This window comes from Mustelus asterias, chromosome 7, assembly GCF_964213995.1.
Source record: "Mustelus asterias chromosome 7, sMusAst1.hap1.1, whole genome shotgun sequence".
Lineage (NCBI taxonomy): Eukaryota > Metazoa > Chordata > Chondrichthyes > Carcharhiniformes > Triakidae > Mustelus > Mustelus asterias.
Window position 1 is genome coordinate 63154039 of NC_135807.1, and position 15529 is coordinate 63169567.

A 15529-nucleotide genomic window follows, 5' to 3' on the forward strand; every position below is an offset into this window, starting at 1 on the left:
GAGCTGGTATCTGCAAAGCCCTCGCCCCCTTGTCAGGCTACCAGCTATTCATGTCCAGTGTTTCACCATGTGGATAGAAACATAGAAGAAACATAGAAAAACTACAGCACATGTCCCACCTTCATGCTATCCTGTAAGTTACCTGGGCTGGTGGCTCCAAGCATGAGATTGTGGCGGTGTTTTAGCATCATCAGTTTCCTATTGCTTTCCCACCTGTTTCACTTCCATCATTGCCTGGTCAGGTTGCAGCTCTTGGGTGTCTGAAAGGGGAAAGGCACAAGAATCAGGCTACATTGAAGGAGTTGGTGGAAAAGTAAGAGGCGCTGGTCGACACCATATGAAGCTGGTGAGCCAGAAGAGATTGTAGGATGAGGGAGAAGTGGGATGTGAGAAGGAGAATTCATTATGAATATGCCATCACCTTCAATGGTTTCAGCTCCATTGCTGGCCATGGCCTCAGCATGGCCACTCCATTGATGGCACCGCCTGCATTACAAGGGCAAGGAAATGCAATCTGTCCCCTGTCATTTATCTCCTGCTGTCTCTATTTGTGCACCACTTTGGCCATAATTCTAAAATGATATTTGCAGACATGAGTGGATTTGTAGCAGGTCAGGCACCTTCTGAAATCTGAAGCAGGCTTTGCTGTGGCTCTTTAAGTACTCCATGGCATTAACATCCCACTTCTGTGGGCAATTAAAGAAAGCGGGTGTGATGACGGCATGCATCTGTCAATGAAATGCTCTCTTTTTAAAAAGATCCCAGCAAGTGACAAAATGTCTGCAGGAAATATTGTTTGTGCGGTGTGGAGGAATGTAGACACTGAAAGGTCCCCTGTTACCCAGACTCTACCCTGAAGGTCATTCTGGAGACTGCTTGGACAAGAAGGGAAGTGCTATTTTCAGAAGCTGGAAGGAGAAGGCCAGTAACTGATAAATCTGGCATGGTTGGAGCTCATGATGTGGAGATGCCAGCGTTGGACTGGGGTAAACACAATAAGAAGTTTAACAACACCAGGTTAAAGTCCAACAGGTTTATTTGGTAGCAAAAGCCACAAGCTTTCGGAGCCTTAAGCTGCTTCTTCAGGTGAGTGGGAATTCCCAGTTGGAGGTCACTGGGGGTACTGATGTTGGATGTAAGCAAAGGAGAAATGGGAGGGTTTCATAAAGGCACAATGAGTGACTTTAAAATATCGCCTCCAATTAGTACATTTGTGTGGGTATGATAACACAATGGTTATGTTACTCAATTTGTCATCCATAGGCTTGGACTGTTGATCCAGAGGCATGAATTCAAATCCCAGCATGGCAGCTAAGGAATTTAAAGTCTATTTATTAAAGAAATCTGGAATAAGAAGTTCATATTAGTAATGATGACCATGTAACTACAGAATTACTGTGAAAAAGAATCTAGTTCACTAAGATCCAATGGGGTAAGAAATCTGCCATGTTAGGCAATCTGGTCTATATGTGACTTCAGACTACAGAAATACAGTTGATTCTTAATGGCCCTCAGAAATGGTCCAGCAAATAACTCAGTTCAATTCAAGTTGGTAACTTGCCAGTACTTTGTCAAGGGCAATTAGGGATGGATAATAAATACAGCCACTGATGTCCATCCAGTGTATAAAGAGAAAAAAAAACACTCTTCTGTAACTATTTTGCAAAAAGATTAAATGACAATCTCTGCATAATGTAGATGTTGAATAGCTTCTACACAGTTGTTCCAGCTGATGACTTTCATCACCCACGATTCTTTTAGAGTGAAGGAGCTGAAAGGGGCTGAGGATTTTTCAACGGAGGGTGCATGCTCTGAGGGAACGCCGTCAGAGAGAGAGCACCGTCACAGTGTACTCAGAGTGCGATCAGAGAGAGCACCGTCACAGTGTACTCAGAGTGCGATCAGAGAGAGCACCGTCACAGTGTACTCAGAGTGCGATCAGAGTGAGCACTGTCACAGCACACTCAGAGAGAGCACCATTATAGGATTTAAGTACACTCTTCACCAGTACTGAAACTGGAGGTCATGTTGAACTTGTATAAGACATGAGTTTGGCTTCATCTGGAGAACTTAATCCATTTCTGGGCACAATACATGAGGAAGGATGTGAAGGCATTGGAGAGAATACAAATGAAATTCTCAAGAATGATCCCAGGGATGAACGACTGTAGCTATGATGATAAATTGAAGGAATTGGATCTGTTTTTATTATATATTTAAAAAGGTTGCGGGCACACAATTTGATGGTGATGCCCTTGGGGGGTTTGCAGAGGCTGCCGTTTTACTTTCGGTTTGTACTCTGTGCAGCGCAGAGAACATCTCTGTTGTGTGTTGGTTTGAATCTAGGTGTGCAAACCCATAGCTTTTTTGGGGTTTTTAGGAACATATTTTTAATTTTTTTTTACTTCATCCTTAAAGTTACAAAGCCAGTGCTCAGAATGGATCAGGTAAACCTAAATCCATTCCTTGCTTGCTCTAAAAACCAAATTGAAAATCCAATTGAATCCAATTCAAAGTCCCCTTAAGTGAGACAAACAAGATCCAAGCTGACAAGCTGAAGCATTGCATCCCATCTTGGGCTTGATCTGATGCTTGATCTTAGCCAAAAGGCTGAGAAGCCCATAACCCCTGTTGTTACAACATTACTGTTTTCCTTCGAGAAAAGAAGGCTGTGAGGAGATTTGACTGAGGTGTTCAAAATCCTGTGGGTATGGACAGGGTAAGTAGTGAGAAACCTTTCCCATTCAGGAGAACATCAGGAACTACAGGACATTCAAAATAATTGGCAAAATGATGTGAGAAAAGCATTTTTCACCCAGCGGGTGGTTGAAGTCTGGAACAAACTTTCTGAGAGGGTGGTGAAGGCAGGTGTTGGAGGTGTTCACAAAGAAATTGGATTCCTACCTGAAAAAGAATGTGCAAGTGTTATGGAGGTAAGGCAGGGGAGTGGGCTTAGGGAGAATACTCTTTCAGCGAGCCAGTGTAGACACAATGGGCTGAATGATGCTGTAAAGAAACAAACAACCCAGTGAGGTCAGGAGTAGAGGTAGGTAGGACGGTGCATGATGAGATGCACTCTAGTGAAGGAAATGGGGCTTAACCAAGGCTCTGATCTTTAATAAACCGACTAAATCTCATCATTCATGCCATGTAACCAAATTAAGCTCTACGTACCTTACAAGATATAGGTTAGAAATTATATAAAGATAAAGGGTTATTTAGTTTATTGATCTAGTCATGTACACGCTTACCAATTACTTTAACTAAATAATTATCTCTTTAATTTTGCCTCTGCTTTGTATTATAAAGAATTAATCCATCATGCACTTCACATTCTTTATTTCATGTTTTTCCTGCACAGATCTTTGACAACACTATAAATATACCAATAATCTGCCTCAGGGAACGACATGATAATATATCTTAAATATTTTCTGAGGTTTGTTCTGCCTGCACTGTAGAGGAACAGAAATTAGTACATTTCCACTTTGAAGCAGTTCATCTTTTGTGACTGCTCTGTAATTTATGCATTCCCCAATAATAATAACTTTTGAAGTTAGTCTATCATTTCTGACATATCTGATTCTTGTGTTGCTGAATAAAAGCTTGACCACTTTGTCATAACACGTCTTTGCAAAGATACTCATTTGGAAACTATTCTTTATTGTTTCAGCAAGTTAGGGTAATCATAAAATCATGCCGATCAAAGTGGTTCGAAAGGATTTTGAACAAACTCTGTTGTAATATACCGGAGGGAAAATGATGACATGCTATTGTGCTGTCGGCTGTCTATTGTGTGGTCAGATGTGGACCATACCTCAATGGTAAGGTCAGTTAAAATAAATGAGAGGCATTCATGCTGTGGAAATCCAGCCTGGAATGTTTCAGACGGGATAGGATGGAGCAGTAGTAGGATTGAGAACAAAATGGCACAGATTTAAGGATAGCTAACCAGAGAAGCAATGGCACCGTGAGAAAACAGTTTTTCAGACAGTTAGTGGTTAAGATGTGGAATGGGCTGCCTGAGAGTGTGGCAGAGGCAGCTTCAATCGATGTATTCAACAGCAAATAAGATTGTTATCTGAAAAGGAAGAATGTGGAGGCCTCTGAGGAGAAGGCAGGGGAGTGACACTGTGTGTAAAACAAGCTGTTGATTTGTTATTGCTCATTTTACATAACTGAAACATAATCAATATTATTCCAAATTTCTTCAAGAGGTGAAAATTTCAACTTCTACAAAAATCAAGAAAAAGAATAGGAAATTAACATCAATGACTTGGACTTACATAAATCTCAAAGTAACAGTACCCAGATGTCTGACTGGACTTCCCAAATATTATTAAAAACTCTGTTCCAACCAGTCATTATAATTTTATCACAAAAATAAATTGATTTACAGCATCAAAAGCCTGACAAAAGTACAAGATGATTACATTGACTGACGATACTTACCTAAACACAATTTCACTTTATGTTGAAACTTAATCAATACTGTAATCATGCCTGAAGCTGGCCTTCCAATGGGTTAGTTTTCCCCAGCACGAACCTCTCCAGTATTTCAAAGTACACTGAGAAATAGAATTAGGACAATATTACGAACCTCCGTATTGTAGTAGAGGTATTAGTGTTAGCCAAAAATAGTTCACTCACATTTCAAGGCAAAAAGAGCAGATTAAAGTGCATTTGATGGGAGTGTATTGTAAACAGAAAGATAACTTCTCAGCACAGTGCACTATGTACTCAATTGTTGCATTCACAAATAGTTATTTTTCCATCCTTGTTTGCCGTTCAAAGGCTTATTCCTCACAGATACTTTGAGAACATGATTAGTTGTTTTACTGGTAGTAGGAACAAGGTCATCAAAAGCAGTGACACATAACTTTTGGGGAATGGAGACAAAATAGCACAAGGAGAACAAGGGAAATGGGAATGAAAGAACTCAAGGCAATGAAAGGGAGAGTATCAGTGAAATTCTGTAAGTCATTTTATTTCTTATCAGTATTCTCAGAGCACCAAGAGACAGATAATGAAGTTACATTTTTCCTAAGGCATCAAAGGGATCGCCCTCTTTGGATATTCCACTCACACCTCACCAACCCCCCAACTCCTCCCTGCTGCATATTTTCCAGCAGCTCGCCATTGACCTGCAGCGGGATCTTGCTGTCTCACTAATGTCAACTGCGATTTGCTTTGTCCATCAGCCGTGTTGCTGGGGAACCCATTGCAGGGGGTTGTCATTGATGGAACCAGCAAATCCTGCTGGCGGGAAAGACAGTAAAATTCGTCCCGCAAATTAATGCTACGGCAGATCAAAAATAACAGGTTTGTATAACATAGAGGGGTTCAATAATTTCCTTATCCTTGTATCTTAATCTCACCCAGTGTTGGCTGATTATTTTTAGCAGTCACCCCAGACCTGACAATTGGATGGATGATGGTTGTAATGTGATATTTTTAAGCCACTTTACTTCAGCAGATAATACTGAAACACCTCCACCATTATCTAACTTGAATTCTGTGGGATAACCATCAACTTCTACTTTAAGACAGCAATAATGATTTTCTGTTAAGTCCTTCTCTTGGAAGGTTAATTTTTTCTCCATTTCTTCCATTTCTTGAATTTAATTTGATCTTGTTATTTTCTTTTCCTTCCTGTGAGCTATTTGTATTTTAGTTTGGCAGACATTTTTGAAGTGTCCTAACTTTCCACAGTTGTGGTATTCTTCTCCACCTGCTTCCCACATGTGCAGGGATTCCCCCCTTACCAGGAACATCTCAGGATGGTGGTTTCCCAGATTTCATGGGCTTTTTCTTTGCCCACTCTTTTTTTGTCCAACATATTAAATTGCTTCACTCATTTTTTTCAAAGGGTATATCACTTTCACCATGAACAACTGCTCTGTTTAGTTTTCTAGCTCAGTCTACTGCACTAATTGTTGTGCCTTTGTGAGAGTTAGATCTTCTCACATTTGTACAAGATCTGATATGGTTTCATCTAAGACCCCAACTAATCTACAATTGCGGAATAATTCATCTCCGAGGATTCTGTAGTCACAATTCTCCACTAGCCAATATAAGTCAATTATGAATGAATCCAGGCATTCATCTGGCCTTTTATTCCACTCTTAAAAAAAAACACAATTAAATTATTAATATGTAATATCACTAAAGTTCAATGATTTAAATTTTGCTTGCTCAACGATCATACTTATGTGAACACTGAAGTATGCATTGAATACCTGGAAGACTTCACCACTTAAGGTTGAAGCCACATCGATGCCCTGTCTATTACAGCGTGTGCAATGGCCCTGACTGCCAAGGGTAAAGTACTGTCCTGATCCTTTTGTTTCTTCTTATGTAAACCTGAAGCTGTTCTGAATCTGGAGAATCACTTCCTCCAAATGTCCCACTGTTGAGCCTCTTCCGAGCCTTCAGTGCTTCAAAACGTTTTTAGGAATGGTAATGTTGTCCATGCTTGACCTAAGATCTTGATCTGTTGCTGCTTCTGTAGTTTGCCTTGTAGCTTGTGATCTACACTCACTGCTGCCTGAACTCTGGGTCTGTGTGTCAGTTCGCACCTGCTAATGGAGTGTGATTAAATACTCTTCATTTGCCTAAATGAATGCAGCTCCAACAACACTGAAGAAGCTCGACATCGTCCAGGACAAAGCAGCCCATTTGATTGGCACCCCATCTGCAAACATTCACTCCCTTCTGACCCCAGACAAACAGTGGCAGCAGTATGTATAATCCCCGAGATGCACTGAGAAAACTCACCAAAGCTCCTTAGAAAGCACCTTTCAAACCCACGACTGCCACCATCTAGAAGGACAAGGGCAACAGACAGATATGAACAACACCACTAGTAAGTTCCTCTTCAAGCCACATAAGATCCTGCTTGGAAAAATGTCACTGTTCCTTCACTTTCGCTGGATCTGAGTCTTGGAACTCCCACCCTAACAGGATATACATACGCCAGATAGACTGCAGCAGTTCAAGAAAGCAGTTCATCACTACTTTCTCAACATCAATCGGGGGGATGGGCATTAAATGCTATGCCAATATCCCATGAATAATTTTCTTCAAAATGGGAACTGAATTAGAAGTGTTTAAAGCTGAGAAGTGACATATTCTATTCCACGCCATTGATAGCTCTCATCATAATAAACAGAATTGATTTGTTGTCAGCACGGCCTGTTTGATAGTGCTTACTTCTTGCTTCCAAGTTTATGGGTTCAAGCCTCAAGCTAAGATCGTAAGATCACAATCTGAGGTGGTGCTCCTGGGCAGTATGGCGGGAATGTGAGATATTTGAATGTGTGATCTTTTTGATTAAATATTTGACCGAGACCCTATTTGCTGATTTTGAAAATTCAAGTTAATGTTGAAGTTCCCACGATACCATGCCAAAGAAGTGTGGGTAGTCATCCCAGTCTCCTGAACAATCCTGGTTTATACAATACCCACAAAATCAGATTTGCTGACCATTCATCCCATTTATTGTTTGAGGAAATCTTCCTGTGTGAAAAACAGGTGTCAAGTTAACCTACAGACTTGTTAGACATAATTGAAGCACACTGAGATGAGGTAAACTTGACGTGAATAAAAGTTCTTTTTTTAAAAACATCATTATCTAGAAAAAGAAATTTGTTTGGGTGCAGAATTCACACTTATCTGCTTTAGTACACATCACAAGATTGCTACTATGAGAAATGACTCAAGTTCTCTGTTTCCCAGGCAAAAGCTTGGCATTAATTCTCATATATTGGATATTAAATATCGATTTGTACATACCACTGAGAACTATTAAAAACAGCTGTGTAGACTGATTGCAGGCCTTAATTAATATTCCACAGAACTGATTTCTGCAACCAAGCCAGGAAATAATGTATTGCTTCTGATGTTTTATTTTTAAACAGTAAAATCACTCTCACATAACGTGGCCTATATAAAATCTCCTTAACTGAGTTAATTAAAACTCTCCAGTAAGTTGGGCACAATTTTTTATTGAGACGCAGGGGAATTGGTTTCTTTCACAGAATTGATTTGGTTTTAAAATGAGAAATAAGTCACGACTCGTAGGCCCTTACTATAACCTGTTACCAATTATTGACTAGCATCACACAAACTAAGTGATGCAGGGCTGAATACGGATAAATGGAGGGCAGCTGCAGCAAAATGGAGTTTCTATCAAAGCCCCCATTTTCTCAGGTTGGGAATGGTGGGGTGTGATTCTGTGCAGAGTGTTAGATTTCCCAAGTTAGGTCAGGCCCTCATTGAATGGCTTCCCCAGCAAGGCTAAAGTGGGAAGGGCATGAAGTTTCTTTGCTAACTATCTGTCATTTGAAAAGTTGAATCAACCAGCAGCTCCTATCAGATTGCACTTGGCACCTATGAGGAAACAGTTGTCAATATGTACTTCCAGGAGCAGTACAGGAGAAGCCTGGAGAACATAGCTTTGATGTATGGAACTACTGCTGAGATCAGTACAAGAAAGGAAGGATTATTTTATCTTTGTGGTTGCCTCCACCTATGAATAAAAACTCAAGCTGTATGGGAAGCAATAGCCCAGCAAGTCACTGATCTATACAAAAGCAGATGGACCTAGGAACAAATGAGGAAGCATTACTGCAGCTTTGAAAACATGCTAAGGCAGTTTACTCAGTGAAGCAGACCTATTGTTATGATCCAGTTAGGAATCAGTAATTTTTGGTTTAAAGTTTGACATCTCAAGAACTTACTAAGAGAAATAAGATTCCACGGTTTATAAACAAATAAAATAAACTTTGCTCCACAAAGTCAGAAAAGGAGCAACAATTACAATACCTACCTTATACTGGGAGATTCGGAATTAACATGAGGTACATGTTAATCAACAGACAAACTGTGGTTGAATACGTTACACAGCACCATATATGACAGATTTCTCAGCAACCCACTCAGATGTCTGTGTCCACTGTGAGTTACACAACCTCTCTCCCTCATGAGGAATTTCCAATCTTCACTTTCAAAGAGCTAAGGAATTATTAACAAGTAAAATTTAAATTTGAAAAAAAATTACCCGTAACACCTTCTTTCTCTTAATAAATTTAATGTTAATGACAATGTAGTTGGGTAAGCAAGATTTGGCTGCAATGTTCCCTTATCGCTCACCTGTAGCTGCAGCACTATCAGCTCACAAGGGGTTTCACCACTGAAAAGCATCTCCCACTACGGAATCTCAGGTGTTTCCTGTGTACACCACCCAATTTTAATCATGATCCCATGAGAAACAGAAAAAGCAAGAGAGCAGAACTGATGCCCACATCCGTTCTGCTCTTGAGAATGGTGGACCACTGGTCAAATTCCACCAAACGGGAGGGAAAGAATGGCTGGATTAAAAAAGTGAGACAAAAGAAGAAGTGAAAAAAACATTGATATTTTAATTCTACATCAGTTAATATCTGAAGGAATGAGACTCCACATTTGTAACAACGTGGCAGTATGGTTGATTGATGGTAATTAAGTTATCATGTCATTGAAAGATAATTTTGGATATTAACATTTAACCACACATTTGATATTTATCAGTCCTGAAGAAGGGTCATATTGGACTCAAAATGTTTGCTCTATGTCTCTCTTCACAGATGCCGCCAGACCTGCTGAGTTTTTCCAGCGCTTTCTGTTTTATACCTTTGCCCTTTTCTCTGTGGAGTCACATCACCAAGTAACAAATGACCCAACTAATAGCCACTCTGCATGTGAGAAATTGCAAGGATGACACTGGAACCTTTTGCTCCAAGGTGATTAATTTCACACCACGCTATGCAGCCAGCATTATTCAGCTTCATTTTTCTGTTATGGGTATGATTGACTTTATTTGCTATTTAACATAAAATATGTAGTTAGGCCACATTTGGAGTAGTGTACAATTCTAGTCGCCACACTACCGGAAGGATGCATTGGAAAGTGGGCAGAAGAGATTTATTAGGATGTTGCCTGGTTTGGAGGAAATGGACTATGAAGAAAAGTTGAACAAACTTGGATTGTTTTCATTGGAGCGTCAGATGATGAGGGGAGACCTGATAGAGGTTTACAAGATTATGATAGGCTTGGAAAGCATGGATAGTCAGAATCTTTTTCCGAGGGTCAAAGGGTCAATTACTCGGGGGCATAGGTTGAAAATGAGAGGGGGAAAGTTTAAAAGAGATTTAAGGGGCAAGTTTTTCACAGAGGGTGGTGAATGCCTGGAATGCGCTGCCGGAGGAGGTGGTGGAAGCAGATTCTACAACAACGTTCATGAGGCAGCTGGATAGATGAATGGCTAGGCAGGGAATAGAGGGATTTGGACCACGTAGAGGCAAGAAAATATTAGATTAGAGAGGCATCCATGTCGGCACAGATTTGGTGGGCCAAAAGGTCTGTTCCTGTGCTGTACTGTTCTTTATTCTTTGATGCTAACACTACATTTGAACGTTTAAAATTTTTGGACATGTGCACAATACTCTCACTACCCCTTAGGCCCCTCATTTTTTTATCATAATTGACTATCTCCACCTTCCACCTTCCACCTGCCCCTGCCCCTGCTCCCCCCCTAGAATACCAGGTCCTTCCCACTTCAATCCTCCAATTCCTCATGCTCTCCCCTCCTCACCACTAACTCACTCTTGCCAGTCCAGAAGCTGCCATTCTTCAAACACCACAAAAATACACTTTCAGAGACTTCATTTGTGAACAAAATAGGGATTTATTTAGTGATCTTCAAGAGCAGCAACAAGTTTGTAGCTCGCTCTAAATTACCTCTTCCTGGGGTGATTCCCCACTCTGACTCCTGATTGGTTACCCAAACCAGGTGACCCTTAGTCTGCCCTCAAAGGGACAATCACCACAACCACAGAGTTCAACAGAAAAATACCATTGACTTCAGACACAACTGCACAAAGCCGACTGGTGCAAAAAATATGAACTGGATGCCATGCGATTCTTATGCACTGCTGCCTATATCATCAAGGTAGGACTTTATTAAAAAAGGGTTTTACGCTAACATGTATTCAGAATATACAACCCTGTTACAAATATGAACCTGTCACACAGAGGGCATGAGGCCCGACGCACTGCAAACACGCTGCTGACATCTCTGCATCTCAAGTCGCCTTTTGCATTTTGCCTAAGTTACTCACACACATGGGGCCCGATTCTCCCATTTTGAGGCTAAAAGCCCATGTTAGCGGGACAATAGGACTGTTTCCCATTGGCACTGGCAGCATCTTTCAAGTGGGATTCACCCACCTGAAAGATGCTAATAAGCTCATTTTGAACAACCTGCCAGCCAGCTCCACTGTTATGGGATGGGGCCACCATTTTCAAAGGGAGCCCCAATCTCTGTGCTTGGAGACATGCACCCCCTCCACCCTAATAAAGGAAATACTGGCTTCCCCTGACCAGGAGGAGCAGCACCAACACTTCACTAAAGAGGGGCACCCTCCCCCACCACCCACAAATAATAGGTAACCCCAGGCATGAAGGTGGTCCAGCCGGCCATACGAGGAGGTGGGAGAATCGTCCCCCACATTTCCCGCCTTTGTGGGCTTCATCAAATCCCCTCCTTTATTTCTCTTCTTGCAGCTGATTTGACATTGAATTCACACAATAATTTGTACCCAGTAATTCATATTTCTCTCTCCGTCTTTGTGTTGTTAGTTTCACAATCTTTCCATCTGATTTGTTAAGGAGATACAGTTGCTTGCCTTGTTCATATAGATCCCAGAAGTCCTCCCTCATTGTGTTGCTATCGACTTACATTTTTAAGAACATGCCTTGCAAAAAAAAAGCAAAGCTCTGAATATGCCAAGGCAATCTAAATAATGGCCAGGCATCTTTAGACACCTGAGTGATATTCTGTGCCTTCTTGCCAGTAACCATATCTGCAGAAAGAACTGAAATTTCACTTTGGAATTATGTTAATAGATGCTCTTCTTCACAATGTAAGTGGTGACAACAGGCACCACCACCACTTGTGAATTTATGTATGTATCTAACTAACTAGCCATAATGCTGACTGGTTGTTCAGAACCATATAGTATCATATTTCACTTTACAATGGGGAACAGAAGAATGTCAGGAAGACAGAAAGCTAGTTTTGTTTGATTTTCCACCTCTGTCAAGTTGCTACCAACTGTTTCTGCAGGTCATGGTGTACACATTGTACAGAGAAGGAGGCGCTGTGTCGCACTGCCACTGCCCTTCAGCCTTTTATTTCCTTTATGGCAGAATTAGTGGGGGGAATTTTCACCTTCACCACTTGGGCAGTAATAGCAACTGGAAACTGAATCCCCTCTGAATAGCAACAAGTGTCTTGCGAGAAACTGTAAGAAGATGATAAGATGGAGCAGCAGAAGTAGACTATTCGGCTCATTGGGCCGGAATTTACCATTTTCACTCTAAGTGCTGAATCTGGGCGTAATTCAGATCCGACTTGGAAAGCTGCTTTCAGGCGCCCCCATTAGCACTTTGCCTGAAAATAAAATCATGGGTCTGAATCACGCTGTGGGCGGGGCTTAGCACATCTGAAACGATCGGAGCTCTGAACTGTGCGTGCGCAGTTAGAAAAAAAATTGAAAAAGCGCGCCTGCGTCAGATCGTTCCCGGGCCGCAGAAAGCGGATAAAGCGGCCCAGAGCGAAAAGCGGGAGCGATGGTCCCCACAGACATCACTGTTCCCCTTATCCACCCCACCCCACCCAGACCGATCACGACCCCCTGCCTCCTTCCCCCCAACCGATCACCCTCAGAGTGGCAGCGGACCCCCTGCCTTCCCCGTCCCCCCCACCAGTGAGCGTTCGGGCCTCCCCCCCCAAACCAGAGATATATCTTATCCGCCTCCCTCCTCCCCCCGTCCCCAGAGAATGATCTGGCCTCACTCCCACCCCAGAAAATGATCTGGCCTCACTCCCTCCCCCCGTCAGAGAATGATCTAGCCTTACTTCCCCCCCCCTCCCCAGAGGATGATCTGGCCTCACTCCCCCCTCCCCCCAACAGAGAATGATCTGGCCTCACTCCCACCCCCCCACACCCCCCCCCCCAGAGAATGATCTGGCCTCACTCCCCCACCCCCCCCACCCCAGAGCTACATCTGACCCGCCTCTTCCTCCCTCCCCACCCCCTCACCAGAGAATGATCTGCCCCCCACCCCCACCACTGACCTGAGTCAGAGAGCCATTGGAAGCTCTGAACTTACCTTTTCAGCAGCTGGAGTGCCTGAAACAGACTTTTATTTCGTATGTCCATCTCGGCGCATTCCGGATTGGCAAACGCGATGGTAAAGGGGGAAATGCTGATAAAGTTGGGCAGACAGTTCATTAATTCAATTTAAATGCATGCAAATGCAATTAAATCGTCGCTGCGCCCGTTTCAGGCGCGAATCGGATCACGGCTATTCCCGGACCTCGGTAAAGTGGCCATCTGCGCGGACGTGGGCGCAGATCGTGTTAATGGCCTCACGCCCGACTTTACCACGTTTTCCCACCTGAAAACGGGCGCGACGCAATGGTAAAATCGGACCCATTGAGTCTCCTCATCTGAATCACTGGATCATGACTGATCTGATATGATAATCCTCAACTCCACCTTCCCAACTTATCCCCATATCCCCTGAATTCCTTCCTGAATAAAAGTCTGTCTATCTCAGCCTTGGACATACTTGAAAGAGTTAAAAATCATGCAAGTTTAGAAATCACGTAGGTTGCTAAAATTCTACAGAGAAGCTTCTGATGACAAACCATTTGCCTTAGCTACAGATAACAGTCAAAGGCCATGTCTGTATTAATAATAAGGGAGACTTTCTTCACACAATGTGCATACAGCAATGAATTGAACACGGTGCAGCTGCAGCTCATGTAATCACTGGTCAAACATATTCTTATCATTCATGTGTCTGGAAGTTAAATAAAAAGAACTATGTGCTTGGTGGTCGTATAATTAATTAGATGTGCTCAAATTGTAATTGGATAGCTACACTCATATGTTATGCATGATGTAATCCCAATTATTAGTTATGAATAGATATTTTTTAAACAAATACACCTTTGATTGATAGATGTTAATCGCTTGTAATTGAGCCAAAGGCTATAATAGCCATTGTATTTCCTTGTTCAGGGAGTCAGTGAGCCCCTAATGGCCAGCAGATTTCCTTGCTATAACATGAATAAAGATCTTGAACTTGAACTCCAAGTGTCACTTGGTCAGTTACAAGTGAGGTACACTATAGTCGAATACCTGTGAAGTTCCCGCAACAATACTTGTAAGACCAATGGTTCTGTTACCATGTGCCTGCTACTCTTGTCCTTCTAGGCAGAAGAGATTGTGTGTTTGGAACATGCTGTCAAAGAAGACTTGGTGAATTGCCGCAGTGCATCTTGTAGATGGCACACAGTGTGGTGTTGGTGGTGGTGAATGTTTAAAATGGTTGATGGGATGTTTTGTCCTGCATGGTGTTGAGCTTCTAGAGTGCTTTTGGAACTGCATTCATGAAAGTAAGTGGAGAGTACTCCATTTCACTCCTGACTGTGCCTTGTAGATGGTGTAGTGGGTTTGGGGAGTCAGAATGTGAGTTACTTGGTGCAGGATTCTTAGCCTTTGACCTACTTTTGTCGTCTCTTGTAGTCACAGTATTTATATGATTGGTCCAGTTAAACTCCTGGTCAATGGTAAGCAGCCTGCTGCCCCAGAAGCTGATGGTGCAGGATTCAGCAAATAATGCTGTTGCATGTCAAGGGGAAATGGTTAGATTCTCTCTTGTTGGAGATGGCCATTACCTGGCATTTCTGTGGTGCAAATGTTACTTTCCACTTATTATCCCAAGACTGACTGTTGTCCAGATCTTGCTGCATTAGGACATGGACTGCTTACGTAACTGAGAGTTGTGAACATTGTGCAATCATCAGTGAACATCCTCATTTCTGACATTATGATGGAAGCAAAGTCATTAATGAAGCTTCTGAAGATGACAGAATCTGGGAAATGAGACTGAGGAACTCCTGCAGTGATGTCCTGGAACTGAGATGACTGACCTCAAACAGTTTCCACCTGATTCCTATTGATGTCAATTTTGCTAAGGCTTCTTGGTGCTACACTCAGTCAACTATTAGCTTGATGTCAAAGGCAGTCACACTTACCTCTTGAGCCTAGCTCTTGTCCATGGTTGGACCAAGTCTTTAATAAGATCAGGTGCCGAGTAGTCCTGTTGGAGCAGTAGTGAGGAGGTTATTGCTGTAAGTGCTGCTTGATAACACTGTCAATGATGCCTTCCATCATTTTTTTGATGAGTAAACAGATGGGCGGGAATTGATCAGGTTAAATTTGTCCTGTATTTTTGGGACAGGGTATACCTGGGCAATTGTCCACATTGTTGGGTATTAGCTAGTGTTGTAGTTGCACTGGAACAACTTGACCTGAGAAATAGCAAGTTCTGGAGCACAAGTTTTCAGTAGCTGGGATATTATAAGGGCCCATAACCTTAGCTGTATCCAAAGCTTTCAGCAATATTTTGATAT